General features: G+C 42.2%; 1 protein-coding gene across 1 annotated transcript in view; it reads left to right on the forward strand.

Annotated features, from left to right (window-relative positions):
- Positions 1-19,111: 19,111 nt before the first annotated feature.
- IDE (insulin degrading enzyme) overlaps positions 19,112-21,237 on the forward strand; it is a 183,262-nt gene continuing 181,136 nt past the window's right edge. Inside the window, exon 1 of the mRNA XM_073353900.1 lies at positions 19,112-19,116. The gene's annotated coding sequence lies outside the window, so the exon portion shown is untranslated. The remainder of the gene's footprint in view (positions 19,117-21,237) is intronic.

Here is a 21,237-nt window from a genome sequence, read left to right on the forward strand (position 1 = left end):
ATCAAGTTAGACTTGCTTGTCTGTAATTGCCAGGATCAGCTCTGGAGCCTTTTTTAAAAATCGGCCTCACATTAGCTATCCTCCAGTCATCTGGTACAGAGGCTGATTTAAGCGATAGGTTACATACCATACCACTGCCCAACACCAGACTCATCAGAGCCCTCTCTGGGCATCAAGGGCCAATGCTGCAGAAGAGGAAGACTGGGTGGGCTGAAAGAAGGAGGGAGTGGGTGGATCAGGGACATGTTGAGAGGTACATCATTCTCCCACCACCATCTCCACCCTGTGGATCTTACCGGGGAAAAGTATGCGTTATCTTTTCCACTTTGCCCTCTCTGTGGTTGGCAGCATGTGACAGTAAATGGGTAGCGTTGATGTGTTTTATATATTTAATTGTGAATAAGCTGTGATTAGGCTGAAACCTTTCATTTGGTCTTGGAAAATTTAAAAAAAAAAGTTAAAAACAAAATGGTGTATATCCACTATACCAAATCTCAAAATGATTTCTTTCAGTGCCCTGAGCAGCTGATCTTCTATACTCTTTCAGGAAAACGTCAGCATGGGCCAAATTGTTCACTTTACTCAGTCCTATTGACTTCAGTGGGACTAATTGTGTAAAAGAAGAGAGAAAGACTGGGCCAGATACCTAGTGTGCTTGCTAATGCAGGGGACTAACTGTCCTTGCACTTCTGAAGACAGGCCAAAGTTCAGGTTTGGCTTGAATGATTGCAATTCATTCTGATTAGATAACTGTAAAAATGTCCTAGAGTTTCTAAATGTACACACATTTGGTATTTCTAGCGCAGTTTCTACACTGGCCTGTTTTCTCAACCAACCCATTGATTATCCAGGACATAGCAAAACTGCCAGTTTCAACAAAGTTCCACAGTAAATCATTCATCCTCTGGTAAAGGTTAGTGACTGAGCTCTGGATGTCAGGGTAACATTGGTCCTGTGTTGCATTAGTATTTTCTGTACTAGGTTTGCCTATTCTGATTGCTATTTTTATCTGTCTTGATAAAGATGACACAGCTTTATTCTATAAACAGAATCTGATGTAAGGAAGAATTCATCAAGGCAGAGAGAGAGATCTGAAATCACAGCTGTCTTTTTTTACCCTGAGGCTTCTTTTTTAACTATCCTAAAATCACCTGGCTGTGCTGGAGCTGTTGTAATATTCATATAACATCCCATTCTTTAAAATAACTATCGAGAATGGGGTAAATTAAGGATGGAGAAGCCTTAGCTTTAAATGTCTGTCTTTTGCTGTGTTTATGTCAAAGCCTGAGATTTATTCTGACATTGCTGACATTTTATTTATTTATTACTGGAGCCCAGTGCAATGTTTGCATTGTACCTCTTCAGATCCCATCCTGTTAACCAACAAAATTTGACTAAAGTAGCCCAATGTAATCAGATTCTTACATCATATTGCATCAAAACTTAGTGTCCTTATTTTAAAGACAGGGAACGTACCTTTGTGAGTACATCATCCCTTTAGACCCCGGTTAGGTTTCATCGGCGAATCCAAAGTGTATAATAGACAGGGAAACATATACGGCTGCCACAAGTCAGGGAAGCCCAACAATGCAGCTGTTTCACCACAGAAAGCCACAGGATGCCCCAGAGCCACTGTGGACACTCACACACAGCATCTCACCATGGATGGTTTATGTGCCTCCATGAACCCCTAAGAGCCACATGGATCTGGGGGGTATCTGGGGGGCTTGGTGCCTGAACCTCCTAGTTCTGTTATGGGGAAAGATGGGTTCAACCCTCTTCCACTAGACAGAAGACTATGGAAAATAAAAGGAAATGCCCTGGAGGTCTTACACTTACCCACACCCCCATTTCTCTGCTATGGGGGGCTTTGGTAAATTGAAGGAGAAATGGGGAGATCATTTGGGTTTCCAAGCCAATGCAGGTAAATCTATTAATTATTTGACCCTCACTAGCGTCTTTGAGCAGAGGATAAATGTTCCTCCATGTATGTTTATAGAAACATTTCAAAGAATTCCCCAGTGTGTCAGAATCTAGTAAAGAAAATTCTACATAGGGCTACAGCTTGATCAACTTTCTCAAGCAAGCAGTCCTATTAATATGAGTGGGACGGAATCAGGGTCAGGCCCAGCTAAAAGTCTTGCTTACTTTTTCACGTTTTTATAGAGCAAAGTGGTCTGCTTTCAATGGCTGCTGCAGGATCAGCTCCCATTTGAGTAATCTTTTCTCTCTTATGAATTTCTTAGTTCCATGCTACAGATGAACATTAACCATTACAGTCACCCTGTTATAGGCCCCTGTGCATATGTATAAATTCATGGTCCCTGCTGCTTAGTTAATTTTGTAGGAAACTGGAGAAGAAGAAAAAAGAGAACCTCAAAGCTGAAAAAACTTTTCAATGAGTTTTTAACTGTTTAATTTAGCTATACTGTTGATTCACATTCTTCTGAAGGCAGAACTTCATTCCACTGGAGTCTTTCAGAATATCTGCAACAACCTATGCGTTTGCTGCCGCCTGCCTACGTTGAAACCACCCTCGTTCCATCCTCAGTCTGCAAAGCCTGAGGAAAACTTTGGTAGGCAACTTGTGACTAATAATTCCTCCAACACTATAAAAGAACTAAAATTTCTTAGAGTAACTGGTTTTTTACTTTGAAGCTCTGCTCTGAGCTGTTTAACCCATTCAGACAGAAGGAGAGAGAAAACCACCTTATACTACAGCTAACATAGAAGAGTATCACTCTTTGTAGTCAAGTATCTGTGGGTAGCCATGTTAGTCTGTATCCACCAGACTCTTTGTAGTAGGGCTCATCAGTTAAAGAAATGGTGATTGTAATCTGGTGGGTCTATCCACTGCTTGGGTATAGAACAGTCAGTTCTGCCCAACTCTGTTTTAGCCTTCAAGGCAGGTTTTTCCTATTACCTAAACAAAAAAATATGGGAAAGTAACAAAAATGATAATCCTGGTGTGTGTGTGGACTGGTAGTGCAGAGCCCTCAGTGCCACAGTAGCTCAAGGTTTACAGTCCTCCCTTAGCTTCAGGTTGGGCAGGCTCACCAGCCAGGAAAGCATTTATCTCCCCTGACCCTCCTTTTCTTAAAGAGCGGGGTCCACACTTATATCTTCTAGCTGGGACTCAGAACCAATCATTAGCTTCTGCCTAGCTGGATCAACTGATTCCCACACCTCCCTACTGGGCTTCTTAGGCCAGGGCTTGCTGCTCCCTGGCTCCATAGGCCCTTAAAGGGGCAGACTGCCTTGCTACAGGGATGAGCACTGGTTCTCTACATTGGGATTGGTTTCAACAATGCATATGGATTTACAGTGTCATGTAGTAATATTATATTAGTATTATTTTTATTATGGGAGCTCCACTAATTGATCAGAGCCCCTCTATCTAGGCCAGGGGTTCTCAAACTGGGGGTCAGGACTCCTCAGGGGGTCACAAGGTTATGACCTGGGAGGGTCATGAGCTGTCAGCCTCCATCCCAAACCCTGCTTTACCTCCAGCATTTATAAGAGTGTTAAATATATTAAAAAGTGTTTTTAATTGATAAGGGGTGAGAAATCGCACTTAGAGGCTTGCTGTGTGAAAGGGATCACCACTACAAAAGTTTGAGAATCACTGATATAAGGCATTGTACAAATGCATAAAAAGACAGTCCTTGTCCCACAGTGCTTTCGGTCTAGCAACTAGTTTCCTTCCTTCATTCCTTTGCAACATTAAAACCTGCACAAAGCATAGAGAGTCTGATAAAAAAAAAAAAAATGACAGACCCAGCTAGAGCTGTGAAACCATAAAATACCTGTCTACTGCTTCCTTTAAAGATTAATGGGCTGGAGCACATTACTCCACCCAGTAGGCTTCATGCACTATGCTTCTAATGCACTGCAACAACAGTTTGAGCTACTTATTTGAGTCAGTTTTGCAATAAATCCAAAGAAAAACAGACTGAAATGTTCATATTTTCTGCATTAGTCATTTATTAACCCTAGTAATTGTGTCTGAGAAGGTTTGTGTTGTTTTCCTGATTATGATCATGGTTTCATAGCTGAAAAACATGCATACACATTATCTTTGTGTTGATTATATAGTAGATTTAAATAACAAAGCATTAAAATTGGTCACTTTTTCCTAAAGTTTCACAAGAGTTATTTTTTAAATGTCGTTCTGATGGATTATTACTTATTTAATTCTGGTGTGACATTTTTAGATACAAGTTTACTTGTCGTTCATTAGCCACACAAAATGAACAAAAGAAGCGTTCAGTGTATCCATAATTAATGCATTAAAGTACTTTCAGTCTAGGCAGTGAAGAGACTGGTGATTTTTTTGATGTTCAAATAGGAATAAGTGCAATAAAAACCTATTAATCCAAAAATTCTGCAAGAAAAAAAAATCAAAATACAGATGTACCACAGTTACAATCTCATGTACAGGTACTCAGCTGCACTAGTTTAGGATTAATTTTTCTTTAGCTAACTCAAGACATTTAGTTGGAACCTATTGCAAATAAGTAGATTACATTCGAACAATTTTGTGTAACATGCTTTAGACTAAAAACATCTTGAACAAATTAATCAAAAGAGTTTTGATGGTCACTTGTTAATGTGTTTTAACAGTCACATAACCAAGAAACGTAACTACCAATTGTTGATTTTGGGTAACCATACACAATTATGTTGTGTTAAATTGGCAAGACAGTAAAAGAGAAAGTTTACTGTGTCTCTGCAAGTCCTCTTATGGGCTTCTACATTATGTCATACAGGAACCTGGGCTCCATGAGCCAGATTCTTAAAGGTACTAAAACTGCAGATAGGTGCCTAATAGTATTTACAAAGCATCAGGGTGAGTCATGATTGCAGTAGCAGTTAAGCACATAAGCAGTTTTGAAAATCCCACTAGGCACCTATCTGCAACTTTAGGTGCCTAAATACCTTTAAAAATCTTGCCCCGAATGACTACTATGCTAGCTTAGTGACCAAATTCAGTACTTTTAAAAATCCAAATCACTATATTAATGCAACATTATGGGTAAGATTTTACATGCACAAAGCCAAGAATATTCAAAATGATGAGCCCAAAATCGCTGAGTTTGGCTGAGTTGTACTGAGGTTAGGACCTGAGATATGGCAAAAGTAGTAGTTCTAACTTATACTAGCTGGCAGTGGTCCCCAAGGGACTCAAGGATATGAACTGGGGGAATGGGTTATATGTTGCAAGATTGCTTTTGTGTATGGCAATTTCCTCTGCCCCACCCATGAGGAATTCCCACACAATTACAATTACACACACACTATTCAGTTCCTCCCATGCAAGATATTACTATGGCTGCTAGAGCAATGATGTACGATCATGAATTGGAGTGTGATTGGGAGGGGAGATGGTTCATGAGATGCTCTCTTTATTACCAGTTAACTCATGCTATAGAAAGGTTTGAGAATCCCTGCTGTAGATCCTTCTCCAATTGAAGTCAGTGAAAACACTTTAACTTAAATGGACTCAGGATTGTATCCTCAGTCCAGAGTTGGTTCCTATCAATTGCAGTGGAAGTTTTGCCTGGCTAAGAATTGGGGCTATGCCCTATGAAGTTGAGAGTGACCTCAACTTCCATTAAAGTGAATATGAGTTAAGTATGCTCAGAACCTCAAAGGGTCTGGGTTCTTGTCTTTTAATATGATTATTACTGTTGATGAAGGAAACATAATGTAGAATTTCCTGACAGCAGAAAATTTGGCCCAGTGATTGGGGGCAGAGGAAATACCAAAAAGAATATCCCCTGCTCTTAAGATGGCATCCAGGGGGCACAATAGTCCCAGCAACCTTTCTGCAAGGCCAGGATGCTTGTGCTTTCAAATTTCCCATGCCTTGTAATATGCCATGCACTCTGAAGTATGAAATGTAAATCTACAGCCCAGGGTCCCAAGACAAAGGCTCCCAGACCTGCTGGATGCTTTGTAGTGTCATCTGAAAGGCGTGTGTGTTGTGGGAGGGGAGGTACTCAGGGAAGAGATGGCTTGCTAGCATGCTAGAAGCTTTATAAAGGTGTTTAAAAATGGGTTGAAAATGTTACATCCTTTAAAAATTAAACCTCTGTTAAACCACATCAAAGGTTTTTTCAAAATAGTTTTCCCTCCACATTCCGTTTGTACGTGCACTGCCATCATAGCGTATGTCAAATCTTGAAAAATATTCCACTGGTGTCTGACTGAGTCTAGCTTTTTCACATCCCAGTACTGGGTCAAGTGTTTGATGCAATATGAAAATGGATTTTTTAAACACCTCCACTGGTATCCTTGTGAACATGAAGCATCTTCCTATGGGAAACAGCGGGAGAAATCATAGAAATCAGAACTATTGGTGTGAGTAATTCAAGCAGATTTGGGTCCAGCATCAATCTATCACATTGTCCAACACAACACGGTATCAGCAGAACATTTCTCCTTCTCTCACAGCGTAGAAAAAGATCCATCTCACACAGTAGACCATATCTTCATAGATTAATATATTTTAAAGCCAGAAGAGCTGACCTCTTGCATAACACTAGCCACAAAATTCCCCCCTATAACTAGGCTTGGCAGAATTTAATGTTTTATATAATTTTGACAGATATCAATTTTTTAAGCTTTTTTTGTTTTTATCCATTTACATTTTCACAGTTGTGGGAAATTATGAGAGGGACAGACAGTAATTATTGAACAACAGTAGGCATTGAGGTTCAAAAATCTAAAGTTTTAGAACACTTAAATCAAATTGTCGACATCACAAGTAAAAATATACAAAGTAAATATCCTTAAATCAAACTCTAGTAAATTCTTCAACAGCATTTTTCTTACTTTGTCTATCTATACATTTTGATTATTTATCAGTGAAGATATTTTTTCATTGGGGGTGTGCGCATGCATGCCTTGTGGAATTGACTTTCCTGACATTTACCAATAAAAATCTAATCTTTCCAAGCCTTTATTCAACTATGCAGTTTTGAAGGGAAGTGTATATATTTTTTTCTGCTTCCCTAACTAAAACTTCCCTAACTAAAACTTCCCACAAGAGATTCCTCCCTGTTTCCAAATGCATAGAAAAGTCAGTTCAGAAGGAGGTCTTTTGGAGAAAGTTATGAGATTTTGAAAACAGGGGTTTAGTGCTGACATTGAGCTGTAACTTTAAGCACACCTTTGGCTACTTCGTAAGCCATAATACAATATTAACATATTTTTTTGGCCATTCAATTAAAAGTGACTTGGTCAATTTAAGCTATTTTTGGACCAACAAAATCTTATTTTTGGTCTGAAACTTGTCTACCATATTACAGCCAATGGGCCATTAAAATTGATGAGTTATAAATGACGAAAACCAAGATTTATAAGGAAATGGCAACTGACCCTTCATTAGCCTCATATAGTGCTACAAGCAGCAACAATAATGGCATAAATGGATGGCTAATCAGCTTTCTGTCTGGGAGTGACAAAATCATGTCAAATGAGGCATTAAACCCCCTAGTTTTGAAAACTCTGATAAATACTGGCTAATTTACTGACATAAAAAACATAAGGTCAAATATTTAGTTTTGCATTAAATCTATATCCAACATTAGAGCATTTCCTCTTGATTAAAAAGGCTAAAATGTAGACATTATTTTATGCTCCAGTTCCCACATCTACTGCTCAACATTCAGAGCCATTTCTGACATTACAAATGTATCAGCAAACATGCAAAAATAAGGGGGAGGGGACAGGAGCAAGATCTATATGCTTAATTCATATTTCTCCATTTGCAGTGGCTGCTAATATGTTATTGCAGAGACTATTTGCAGACACTTACACTGCCAGTGAACAGTTAACTTCCCTGATTGCTTAGATAAATAGTCTTCTAGAGCTACAGTTAGGCATTGTAAGAAAGCACATCAGCAATTTAATTTATCAGTAAGAGTTAAAAGGGGATATACTAATAGAATCACAGCCGATATTGGCAGGAGCATCATCTGACATGGTTGTTAAATAGCTTAATAATTGTAAGTAGTCATATGAAAAAGTTTCATTTTTAAAGTTATCCATTACGGAATAAGATCTTTACCTAATAAGTGAGGAGGTTATGCTAAGATATTACAACGTATTTTTCTAGGTGTTCCCAGCACTATATATTGATTTTCATAGGTGTGAGGAAATTGCACTTTTAGCATTAACAGAATGGTGGAGTGGGTAGTTTCTGATTCTGATTACTCATTTAGAAACAGAGTGCGAGATAAATCCCTGGGAATATCACCAAAGAATCCTTTTCTTAAAGGATACAGAAAAATGCATATGTTTATTGTATGCTGGGAAAAGCAGAGATCCCAGGATTTTTGGTCCTTGAGTTCTCAGCCTTCTCTAGCTCTCACTCTCCATCCCCTCCCCTTCTTTTTTCACTGAGTTGGAGGAAAGGGGAGGATAATGGCTATTTCTATAGCTGCTGTTTTTTCACATTGCTAGCCCAGTATGAAAATCATTGTGACTAGTGTACGTGCATCAGTCTTAAAGGACACTGAGCCTTCTCACTAAAACTGGTGTGATGCTGACTTCAGTTGAGTTATTCCTGAATTACATCAGTGTAAGTGAGAAAAGAATCCGACCCACTGAACTGAGTTTTCCATGCTACCAATGCGGCATGATTGGCAAGCCTGGTCCCAAGTGCAATTTCCAATCATGTCACCACAATTTTGCATGCCTTTGGGCACCCCAAATTGCAGTACTGCAATGTGCTCCCTATGAGCTACTTCTGAAGCTCCATCAAGCCCAGAATGCAGCTGTCCAGTTACTTAGCAAAGCCAGACATACAGAGCATATCATAGCTGTCTCTGAAGTATATGGTATCTTTTTATTTAAGTACAATACAAGGTGCAGGTCATTTGGATTATGTCTATCTAAGGGCCCTATCCTTCAAGGTCCTATGTGCCCTTTCCTCCCTCTTTGGGAGCCAATGACTTCTGAATTGTGTTCAACATCTCACAGGATTGGGCTGAAAGTGACCATTTCCCCCCTGTGTGTTACCATGATGGCTGAGAAATTCTTCTAATAGTTCTAAAATCTGAACTCCTGGCCCCATGACTCTGGAATTCAACTTCCAAATGGCTATTAGCCAAGATGGTCAGGAACGCAACCCTATTGTCTGTGTATCCCTAAACCTCTGATTGCTACAAGGTGGGACTGGACCACAGGGGATGGATCACTGGATAAATTGTCCTGTTCTGTTCAATCCCTCTGAAGCATCTGGCACCAGCCACTGTAAGAAGACAGGATACTGGGCTAGACAGACCATTGGTCTGACCCAGTATGGCCATTCTTATGTTCTTAGTTAATCTAACAGAACCCATATTTGCTAACTCCCAGGCCATGGAATATTAAAACCACTCACCACTCACCAAACAAAGGATCAGCTTCATCGTTCAGAATCTCTACATACTAAGAGGAGGGAATTATTTAATACCCAAAGAAAGAAACTACGGATAAGGTCACAAATGACTAGCATTATGGTAATAAAATCATAAGGGAGGATTTAAAAACAATCTGAGTTTGGAAAATAATTTACCCTACGCAAGAAGCAGATAGGGAAAATCCAATTAGGTAGAGAGAGCATTTTCTAGTGGCTGAAGAACGCCATACTCTTGGAACAAGAAAGCCCTCACACCTGTTATGGAAGGGAAACCTGAATTTGCCTCATACTTTGGAGAGATTCTTCAAAAACGCTTCATCTTTATGTCAAGGGAAACTTTTGATACTGAGCTCTATGTCATCTTCATCCCATAAAATTGCAAGCTGACATCACTGCATGTCCCTATGCAAAATTAATTTACAGATCTGACATTTTTAGAAAGTTTTCTAAACTGGTGTGCCTTGTTATCGGTTAAAGACCAGCTGAACTCAAAAGGTGAGATGTTCAAAGGAGTTACCTGACCAATTCCAATTGAATTTCAAGTTGGATCTGGGGTCTCAGATTACTTTGAAAATCCCAACCAAAACACTTGGAGCCTGATTCTGCTCACACCAATTTTATGCTAGTGTAACTCCATGGAAGTGAGTGGAGCTACTCCTGATTTACATTCGTGATATCAGGTCCCTGATATCTTTGAGTTCTCAAAATACTCCTGGCTAATCTGGTAACCCAGCTTGCCGAGCTCTGAAAACATACCGTTTAGATGTTGGCTCCAACTACTTACCCAAAAATGGCTCTCTGAAGCTATCCAAGGTGTTGATTTTCTGTCAGCATTGAACATGACTGTAACCGCACGAAGCGGGGAGAAACATATAACATTGGTGGAAGAAAAGGTCCATTTTCTCCTGCTTTGAAGCAGCTGCCTCTGTCAGCACATATAATTACTTTGCATGTTTCCAAAAAATTATCTATTGCAGCCTTACGTTTCTTTAATGCTACTCGCCTTAACTACCTTGTTTGGCAGCCTGTTCTTCCCACGGCTAGCCCATGGTGAGAAAAAAACACTTCCTAATCTATCTATCCTTTCATTGAATTCATGATCTCGTGATGTGCCTTACGCTAAGCAGCGAACAAGTCTTTAGGTAGATCCGTTCACGAGGACATCAAACCACGTTCAGATCACATGGCGATTGCTTCTCTAAGGATAAGCAAATTCAGCTAAAATACCATCACTGGAAGAGGGGGGAAACTCATTTCCACACATAGACCGAGTACCCAGCCCCTGTACTCTCTCTAATAACTGAATGCTTTTTACAGGAAACGTTAAAAGAAAACAGGCTGGGTGCTCAGTAGGTTTTGAATCAGGGTAGGAGCCAGGAACTCCTGAGTTCTAAACGAGGCTCCGATATTAACCTGTTAAGTAAATCAAAGTCTGAGGTAGGTGTTGTATATGGTCTTGCACCGGTTACTCCCTACTTAATGAAACCTCATGTTGTATTAGGCTTCCTTGCCATCCGAGATTTCTGTTACCCTGGGGATCACTACTGCCCTGCACCTTCATACTGTCACACGTTGTTATTATAGGTCTCGGGCTCTTTTTTGTCTCCTCCATTTTGGGTACCAAAGCTGCATGAATTGATTTTTATTCTTCCAAAGCAACAGATATATTCTGTACTGTATCGTTGGCAGTTGTTGTTTAGCTATGTATTTGAAACAACTCCACCATATTTTCTGCTTACATTTATTGCAAGGGAAAAAATGCAGAAAATAGTAACTTTCCCCCCACCCAGTTTTTAGTACTATATACAGGGTTTCAGAGTAGCAGCCTGTTAGTCTGTATTCGAAAAAGAACCGGAGTACTTGTGGCATCTTAGAGACTGACCAGTTTATTTGAGCATGAGCTTTCCTGAGCTACAGCATCCGATGAAGTGAGCTGTAGCTCAGAAAAGCTTATGCTCAAATAAATTGGTTAGTCACTAAGGTGCCACCAGTCCTCCTTTTCTTTCTACTTTATACACTAATTGTGCATATATAATCAAGTGCTAAAATTAAAAGATACATAAACTCAATAGTTGAAATTTCATAGCACTTTTGTCTTTAAATACCTGATATCTCTCACACAGAGAAAGCTAATTCGGATGCTAAAAATATCATTGTTTACACTTGTTAATCACCATTAGCAAGATGATTTTCCTAATGCCTTAGGCAATATAGTAACAAGGTGCAGTTGCTTCAGTCAGAATGGTATGTTAGTGATTTTTAAGGACTTAATGAGATCAAGTAATTGACTAGTGAAGCTAAAAATTTTACCTTCAATTAAACAATCAACAGCTCCGTACATCAACATAATCGTTTTACCCCCTCCACCTACCTACTATCAGATCAATATGTGGGCAGCTGTTGTCTAAGAAACCACTTCCACTGGGCTTCTAAACCAGCACTCAGGATCCATTTTTAAAGCATTTATTCAATTAGTCTGGTGTAATTTGCAAATAATGGAAAGTATGCAGTAATGCAGATGCCATAAGCAACTAAGGAAAAATAAAACCTTGCTTCGCTACGTTTAACATCACTATTTATCCTATAATTGCATTTGTCTTGGCGCAATTGACATACAATTTTAAAAAAACACTTTACATTTTAAAATATGTTTGGGTTTGCGGTGCTAGAAATATTGATTACATGTATAGGAAATAAGATCAGTCTAATGAATCATGCAATTTATAAAGGGTCTGTACAGCGGAAGACAAAATACTATTCAAATAAATTGCAGAAAAGCAGTGTAGTTAGTCAACAACCAATTTAAATTAGTCTACCTTATTATGTAGCAATCTCACTTTGGAGGGTGCAGTGGTGATGTAAAGCATCCATTTGTTGAAGCAATGGGAGCTATTACTATTTCTAAATAAACTTGTAGCTAAACATTTCTATATTGATATATACTAAATTCAAAAGAGTTCTAACCTCATCGCAGAAGGAGGTGTTAGGTGCATGAATCCCCTATGTATCAAGGGAAATTGTTTCCAAAGTCTGTAGGTGAAGAAAATTGGTGGCCTTTTTTTTTTTTTTTTTTTTAGTAAATTAGCCAGTTTGTGTTAAAAGAACATTGCAAATTTGCAAACACAGTAAAAGTAAGAATAGAAACCAGTTCCCTCACCCATAGATCTGTTGCCTGTGCAGGGGAAACAGGTGTAAAGAATAATAGAAATCTAAGTATCACCCAAGTAACCACACATGAGTGCTGAGAGCACTGCCTATCAGGCTGACCAGTATTTTGATTGTTTCCTTGTGGCTCCATGTTATACATCATTTGCAAAACTGGCTACAATCTAGGGTTCCCTTAGCTCTGCAGACAGGGTTTGAGAGAAAGCGATTTGACTTGTAAGATAAGATCCATTGAGAAGAGTTGCCAGAGCTACTGTGATTCCTGATATGAGAGCATAGGCCTTGCTGCTGGGGCGGTGTTACATTCCCGGGTTAGATTTCGCCACCACCTTTACTGACAGCAGGCAATCCCCTACCTCGCAGATAGTCCCATTGGTTTCAGGGGGGGCATTGGTAAAGGAAGGTACCAGTGTTGGTAAGAGTGGCAGAACCTGACACTGTGTCTTTCCTTCTGCTCTTGCGGTGTTTGGGTTGTGCCTGTGTGTTGTCTTTTATGGTATGGGAGGGAGGGAGCTGTGAACAATGTACTGGGAATTTGTAGGTTTCAGAGTAGCAGCCCTGTTAGTCTGTATCCGCAAAAAGAAAAGGAGGACTTGGGGCACCTTAGAGACTAACCCATTTATTTCCTTTTCTCTGTGTATATAATAAAATCCCCCTACTGTATTTTCCGCTGCATGCATCCCATGCAGTGAGCTGTAGCTCAGGAAAGCTTATGCTCAAATAAATGTGTTAGTCTCTAAGGTGCCACAAGACCTCCTTTTCTTTTTGGGTATTTGTAGGAATTGTGACCTTGATAACGCATTTGACCCAAGTGACTAGTGATCTGAGGTGCCTCAATTCTTTGATACCCAGCTAGATTAACCATCATGAGACTGACTTTCAGAAAGTGCTGTCCAACCACCCACCCCCATTAAACAGACTTCAGTAAGATGTCCGGACCTGCGCAGCCTAAAATGTAAGCACCAATCTAGGGGGAATGTAGGCTGAATCGTTCTTAAAGACTTCGATGAAGTCTGACGATCAGAACTTCTTAGCGCGGAAAACAGCTTCCTTCTCATTTCACAGCGCCGGAGTCTGCCACCCTTTCTCCCGGTGAGTAATCTTGTCTTCAGGGGGATGGCTCCCAGGCTAGCGAAAGGTGCTACTCAGTAAGGGTGGTCAGATCAGGCCCCAAGAGAGCAGCTGTCCCCTGGCTCCAAGGTGATATTATAAAGTGTCTTTCACTCCTGGTAGAACATTGATACGGTTTCTTTCTGTTGATGTTTGTCCGGACAGAGGAGTCCTTCCCATACCTATTATTTGCTGCGGTGCGCGACTTGGGCCAATGCCGACTAACCGAGCTGGGCTCAGAAGTGCTCTGCTGGGGGTAGCACCCTCCCCCCCAGCACAAGGAGCCCGCAAAGCGGCTGCTCACTGGTGCGGCTTCAGTTTCAGCTTCCTTGGGAACCGATGCCGTCTACCTGCTGGGTGTGGCTTCGGCCAGTAGAGTAACGCGTTCACTGTTCTTCCTCCAGATCGTCCTAACGGTGCTTTGGATGAAGCCCAGTTCACTTCCGCCCTACAGCCAGCAAGGCTTGTGGAGACCCCTACACAACCTCCCTGCATCATGCCTCAAGCCCTGTGCACAGGAGAGTAGCGCTTCTCCGTTGCCTGTCAGGCTTTCAATATCCAGGAGAAAGACGGGACTTGCCAGTGCTTTGTCTGACCTTATTAATTTTTCCCTCAGAGACCTGGTAATAAAGACGATTGCTAATCACACCTGTCTCAACTGCTTCTGGTCGGAGACCTGTGCTAAATTTGGAGCCCTGTTGGCTGGGCTAGAAGCCTTGCACCTCTTGCATAAAAAAGGAAGTGGCAGACTGGCCTAGGCAAAGGGGAAGAGGTGGGTCGTGAGGGAAGAGGACAACCTATTGTCCTCAGCCGAGTGACTACACAAAGTTTTTCTGATCGTTTGGAATACTGTCATGTGGTGTAGGGCAAAATCCTGATCTGTTCTGAAGCGCTTGTAATCAAGTGTGGATGTTCCTCAGGGGGAGAACTCGAACAGAATGTCTAGAATGGGATAAAGGGTGGGTTTTAGAAAGGTGTTAACTAACCAGGGTTCACTAGCACATTTTAAAATCCTGTGTCACTAGCACAAGTTGTATTCTAAAAAATCTTAGCTAACAGATATCAGCTAACTCCCTGAAAAATCCAGTTATCCTCGTCTAGACAAACCCTAACGCCTAACCTTTTAAATTGGCGCTCATGGAAGGTGCTGAAGTGACATCCCGAGACAATTATAAAATACAAACAGCGGTAGGAGCTTCTCCCCATTGGCTTAACAATGTTCTTAATGCCAGACCTGTAGGGAAAACCTCTACAGCCCTGTCTAGACTAGGGGGAAAGGTCCTTTTTCCAAAGGTGTTCAATAAGAGAAGGAGGAACCATGAAGGTCTCCTCAGCCATCTCTGGACTAAGAAGGGATGTAATGAATGTTTAAGAGAGACCTTAATTATGTGCATTTAGGGGGGAAATCTGCCCAGACAGCTGCAGGACAAAGGCATTTCTAATATAAAACATAACTTACTACATCAGCTGAAAAATAAAGATGCCCCACTTGCCATTATTTATACAGCTGGTGTTTATTCATTAAGGATTTGACTCTACACCAGTTTTTAAATCGGGAGTAACTCCATCCAAATTAGTGGATTACACCAGAGTAAAACTGGTGTGAGTAATACCAGAATCACTAGCTAATGTACATCCAGGAAACACATACCAGGGGGAATTCCTGACATCCTGCCCAAAGCTTGAAGACATCCATAGACTTCCAAAAAGCTGCTGCTATTGCCAGACACGAACTCTTCCTTAGATACTGTAGTAATTCAAAACCAGGTTCTGCATACCTGGACTAAAAAGAGGCTTAGGTGAAGTGGTACCTCGTTACTCCTGGTGAGGATGGGAGAACCGGACCTATGAGCTGTACTTTGCTTCCTTGTTCAGTTTTGTTATAAAACTGCTATTAGAAGTGATTAATTGTTCCTACGTTTGCTGTCTTGCCAACTCATAAAATCAATGCATACAGGCACAGAACAAACCGGTTGGTTGTTAGGGAATGTGCACGTTCCAAAAACAGAGTAAAACTGTGGTTCAAGAAAATAAAACCGAGTGTCCAGAATAACAGGCCTGGGGAGCAAGTAAAGCTGCCGGCCAGGAGGACCCCGTTAGAGTTCTGCACTCCCAGAGCTGTAGAGTGTTTTCCCTTCCATAGGTTAAGAGGGGGTGCGCGGTGTCTGAACAGAATCTGGTGTCCTTATGCTGAAAGCTGGACAGATTTGTCACTCCTTTGAAAGTGCATGATCGTATTTTCACCACGAGGGACGCCTGTTGCTGAGAGATCATGCAGTCTCCATAATACCACCTTCTCGCCAAGTGAAATAATGAAAAATCCCCAAAACTTCCTTATCAGGTACGGTAGTTGGGTTGGACTGGCTGGGAATACTCTACAGCGTTTGCAATCTTTAAAAATGAGTGTTGTTTAAGGAGTCAAAGTACACTATCCAGCAAGATCAATACTCTATTAGGCTAGAAAGTGTTCTGAATATCAAAGGACAACGAACCTAATGACTAAAAATATAAGTACCTGACCGAGAGGATTAATCACACACTGTCATGGTGAAATTGGTGCAATTCTTCCAATCATTAACGTTTTGCTTACAAAAATGTGCTTTTGTTTGTTTTCCTGCTAAATGATAACCGTTTTCAAATTGAATCTCCTGATAAAAGAGTCGAAAACAAGACGAGAGTTGTGTTGTAAAGGTCATACGTGCTGATTCAACATGAAATAGCCAACATGCAAACAAATAAAAAAAAATAGTGTGGACAGTAAGGGACTCAGACAGTCACAAAAGATGTAAGGCGTTTTTACCCAAAGAGAAATGACTGAATATAGATCAGATTGCTCAAATAACGCAGTATGTTAACAAATGTAATTCCTGTTGCTAATCTGCAGTTTAGAAGGTTATGTTAGACAAATCTGCCGTGAAGTGTCTGGATATAAGCTTAGGAAACTGTCTTTTAAATGTAGGGAGGCAGGTGGGTGAAGAAATATCTTTTATTGGACCAACTTCTGTTGCTCTGAAAGCGACACGCTTTCGAGCTACACAGCTCTGCGTGTGGAAACTGTTGCCCTCGTGAGAAGCATTTTAACTCATTTTAATTGCCCTTGACATTTTAGCAGAATGTTCTTGTCTCCTGGCATTTGTAAACCATCTATTTGTAACGTTATTTTAACTCCCACCCTTCCAAAATATTGAATGGCACACGGGGGGTCTAAGCAGGGCATATTTAGATCTAAGGTCGGGTAATACCTATATTGCCCCTTGCTCAGAAATGTCTGACCTATCCGTACATGACTGACCACCTTCGGGTCATAACTAGCAGCTCTGCTTTGGCTCAATAGCTTGTGTGAAACAGCAGGTCTGTGTGGCATCCGATTTCACGATTATCGTTTAGAAAATGTCTTTAACGCAATGTATCTCCTCACCTGCCTCAGGGCTGATATTCACCGCGTCCGGTTTTCTGTTATAAAAACGTACCTGTCTGTTGAGAACAATGAGACACAGCCTTGTGCAAACCACTGTTACAGCCCGGGGACCCCCGGCCGTATGCATTCGCACACACGGGCGGGCTGCGTGACACCATCTAGCAGTGTCAATCTGCGCCGGGTTTTCCAGCACCAAGCCCGCTCCAGGTTGGTGTAACTCACTCAGGGCTTGCTGCTTTTTCGAGAGACAGGTCGTTTGAAAAGCCCACACCCCTGCAGCCTTTACTGGCATCGAGATTCTGTCTTTATGGGCTGCAAGATCGGGCCCCTTGGACACCGCGGCAAAACACACTAACGCAATTAATGTGCTTAATACATGAAGCCAGACTCCGTGCTTCGCTGTGATGTGTTCTCGACTGAGACAAGCCATCCAAAATAAGTCTTGCCCAGAGTCCTTATGTCCGAATAGCCTGGCCACTGCTTCAGCTGTAGCATTACAAATGGATCGGCCTCTCGTTTGTTTCCATGTCTCTAGTCAAAACGGGGGCTGTATTTACATCTGATGCAGAGGCAAGAAGGGGAACGTGAAGGCGCTATTTCCCCCTGCTTGGATGAATTCCGACTATATAACGGAAACCTGTATATTTTGTATTCGCTCGCTGCTAGAAGGATAAAGTGGAGCTTCTGCTTACAGTGCACTCTGAATATGTCTCCGAGACACGCGTTAGATGGCTAAAGGCAGAGTCAGGGACAGTTGTCACTAAAAGGCGATCACATATGCCACCGGAGGATTTCACATCTCAGTACCCTGTTTTCTTTGCTGCATTAAACTATCGGAAAAGTGCTTAACTTTTCCGTTGCAATGTGTATTCCGGGATTTTAATATTCACCTCCACTTGGCAGCACTGCAGCTACGTTGTATTTTGTCTTTTTATGTTCTTAAAAACCAGCAGAAACCAAGTGCAAATATAGGTGCATTTAGCTCATTGCTGGAAGGAAGGAAGGAAGGAAGGAAGGAAGGAAGGAAGGAAGGAAGGAAGGAAGGAAGGAAGGAAGGAGAAAACTATCTATCTTTTTGGATAAATAGAAAAATATTTATGTTTTAAAATTAATTCCCTGCTGTAGTTTCCGAGGATGTAGAAATAGCTGCTATAGGCACTTGCATATTTCTTTAACGATTGACACTAAAACCTCCTTATTCAGATTCCATTGGATGAACAACTTTAAAAAATCAGAAACAAGGGCAAGTAAATTTAAGCAGACAAATGAATCCGTTTTGCTGAAAGGATTAATCTGTTTAGACGTCATGTACAGATCGGTGTCTGATAAATCTGCTGCACGGGTTTATGCTCTCTCCAGTAAAACGACAACCTATCTCTGGAACAGTCTTTGCCTCGCATCAAGAGCCTCTATGCCAGAGAGCTCCTAACTGAGCAGGAAGGAGTGTGGCGCTAATAGGGTGGCTTATTGTAGAGAGAAAATGTGGGCTCCGCGCTAATCGCCCAAAGGCTGGAGCGTGCTCAAAATCTTGATGCGTTTGGGATAAGCCGCTGCATCGGCTGCTCTCCGTTCTGGCTTGTGTTTTGTAGCCTTTAGCAGCCTTGCTCCCTCGCTGCCAAGCTCCTGGGGTAAGTAGCTGATTTCTGGGTGTTAACGGATTTGGTTTCTGTACGGAGGAAATACACTGGATTCGGCTGTGCAATCTGGATACAGATCTCAACCCCCAAAGGATCTTGTAGAAATGTAATCCCCCACGCGTGTCACATCACAGCTTAGCCGTGCGTGAAGGCTTACGGGAGGTATTACACAGACGAAATAAATGGAAACCTCTGTTTGTCTCCAGAGCCAACCACTATTGCCTTAGCAAAGCTCTGTTACTACACTTAGCGCTGTTTGGTGATGTATGCTGTGCACACGCACCGGGAATAAAAAGGGCGAAAGGTGTGTAATGTGCCTGTTTTAGACTCTTGGTATAATCAGGTTACAACGATGACATTCATTCAGGGGGGGCTTTCGAAAGGTGGCATAAATTACGCAGCATACGCTGGCATTCAGTAGGTGAGGAAAACAGGAGCACCCTACAAGCAGAGGCGAATGTAGCAAACCACTGAATTTCACCCAGATACGTCCATCGATTTCCACCCACTAACACCAGGCCTGAAGTTTGCCCACTAAAATTCTGCTCTCAGTTATGTGCAGCCCTAATGAATTCAGTGGGGACGGTGTGAAGGTTTTCTGGTGCAGAGCAGAATTTGGCCCACTGAGGACACCAAAAGAACGTAGTAACGGCTGTAAAGGAACTGTGCATTTCAATCGTAAAATAAATCAAAGTGCCGCGTTCAAGACCTACCTCTTGGATGAATTCCCCTGAACCCTAGCAAAGCAGAGCAGGCGCTTATAATAATCTAATCTGTCCCATTCTTTCTGTTTTACAATAATAGATTCTCTGGTTGTCCCGGTGCTACATGCAGCTGTACTGGAATCAAGCCGCTGTCTGTTGTCCGTTACCCTGGTGTAAATCAATATGGAGTTACACCGGATTTACACCAGCATAAGTGGCATCCCACACAGCAGCTGTTACTGAAGAGAGAAATATTTGGACACCTTTGCTTAGAAGCTACGGTGATGGTCAAGAGAGAAAAACCTAATATAAGGTAGGACTGCCTTGTCTTTATGTCTAGAGGCACAGTCTGCCCACGGTGAAGACTAACAGCATCTGGAATTAGCTCCTGGGCATTCTAGTCCCTCAGTACTTTACTTGGGGAAAGTCCCATTGACTTCTGTGGGCTTCTCGCCCGAGTAAGGCTAGAGCGATCCAGCCGCTGGAGTCTGCAGGGGACACACAGAGAGAAGTCCTTTCTCCCAGCCGCAGCCCCTGCCCTATCACTGCCTTGTGCTAACGGAAGAAAAGGACAAATCTGCAGCCTGCAACAACCCTGTATTCTCTTAATCCAAATTACTTCTGAGAAAGGCTTTTGTTTTCAGAGGTAATTTCCTTTCTGGTGTTGCACAGCTGTAAAGAAAACAATCCCTCCCACGTACACTCTCGCACGCATGCACCCCGCACGGAAAATGTCTGATTCCAACCCTCGCCCCTAATTGTACTGTGGGGCTGCCAAGGTAAAAGAATGTTTACTAGGCAGCCTCCACGTAATTGCAGAAGGGAGGAAAACTGCCCAGGACATGTCCCAACACACATATAAACAGGGCTGAAGTGTTAACCGAAGGTAACTGGGAGTTCCCAGGAGCGGAGATGTATATAGCAGGCTCTCTGAAAACAGGCGAGATGCCGCACCGGAGCGTGTTTATATTCACTGCAAAGTATTGCACCCGCATACCCGCGCACCCAGAACGGCCCACTGAAGTAAATAAAGCAGGAACGGGCCCCTTTCTGATGAGACTTTAGGGAACTAAGAAACCCAGGGCAGCCAGAAGGCACAGCCAGAGCTTCATCCTGTTCCCATCTTTCTCAGGCCACACGGCACTTTCCACTTTCTTATACCGGAGAAGGAGGTCTCTCCAATAGTGGCCCTTTCGGCAATTTCCCTTCTCACCACAAGAAGGTAACTAGTGCAAAGGGCCAGATTCTGCCGTCTGTAGTCCGACAACTGGGAGACTCCCTGGAGCACACAGTTGTTTGCATAGTAAGAGTCTTAACTGAGCCCGAAAAGGCCTTCGCAGCTGCCATTTCTTCCTCAGCTCTCTGCCTTTGCCTCTGGCAGTAGCCCTGTGTCTCTGCCGACGCATTCTGAATCCTGTCTGGAGAAACCACCTTCAGGCTGTGGTCCCTGCAACATTTCACCCCCCGACACCTCCCACCACAAACCCATGAACCCCTGCAGTGACCCGCATTCGCAGCCAATTTGGCTGTGTCCGCCAGCCACCCACGCCTGCTAACTAGGGCTCCGTGGGCTTGAGGAGCCAGCAAGATGCTCAGTCGTTAGTAACCCTTCTTCACAGACCTGTTTGAGGAGCTGTGTCTCAGGGCCCCGTTTCCACGAGTCCTTTTGGCTCCTCCTGCTCAGGGTTGCTAAGGAGAAACCCCCCAGGCCTGACTCAGGGGCTTACCGCAGACTTTGGTCTGGAGGGCAGGGGTAGAGATCGATCCTACTCCAGATCCTCGGAATAGAATGGA

Source organism: Lepidochelys kempii, chromosome 7, assembly GCF_965140285.1.
Source record: "Lepidochelys kempii isolate rLepKem1 chromosome 7, rLepKem1.hap1, whole genome shotgun sequence".
Classification (NCBI taxonomy): domain Eukaryota; kingdom Metazoa; phylum Chordata; order Testudines; family Cheloniidae; genus Lepidochelys; species Lepidochelys kempii.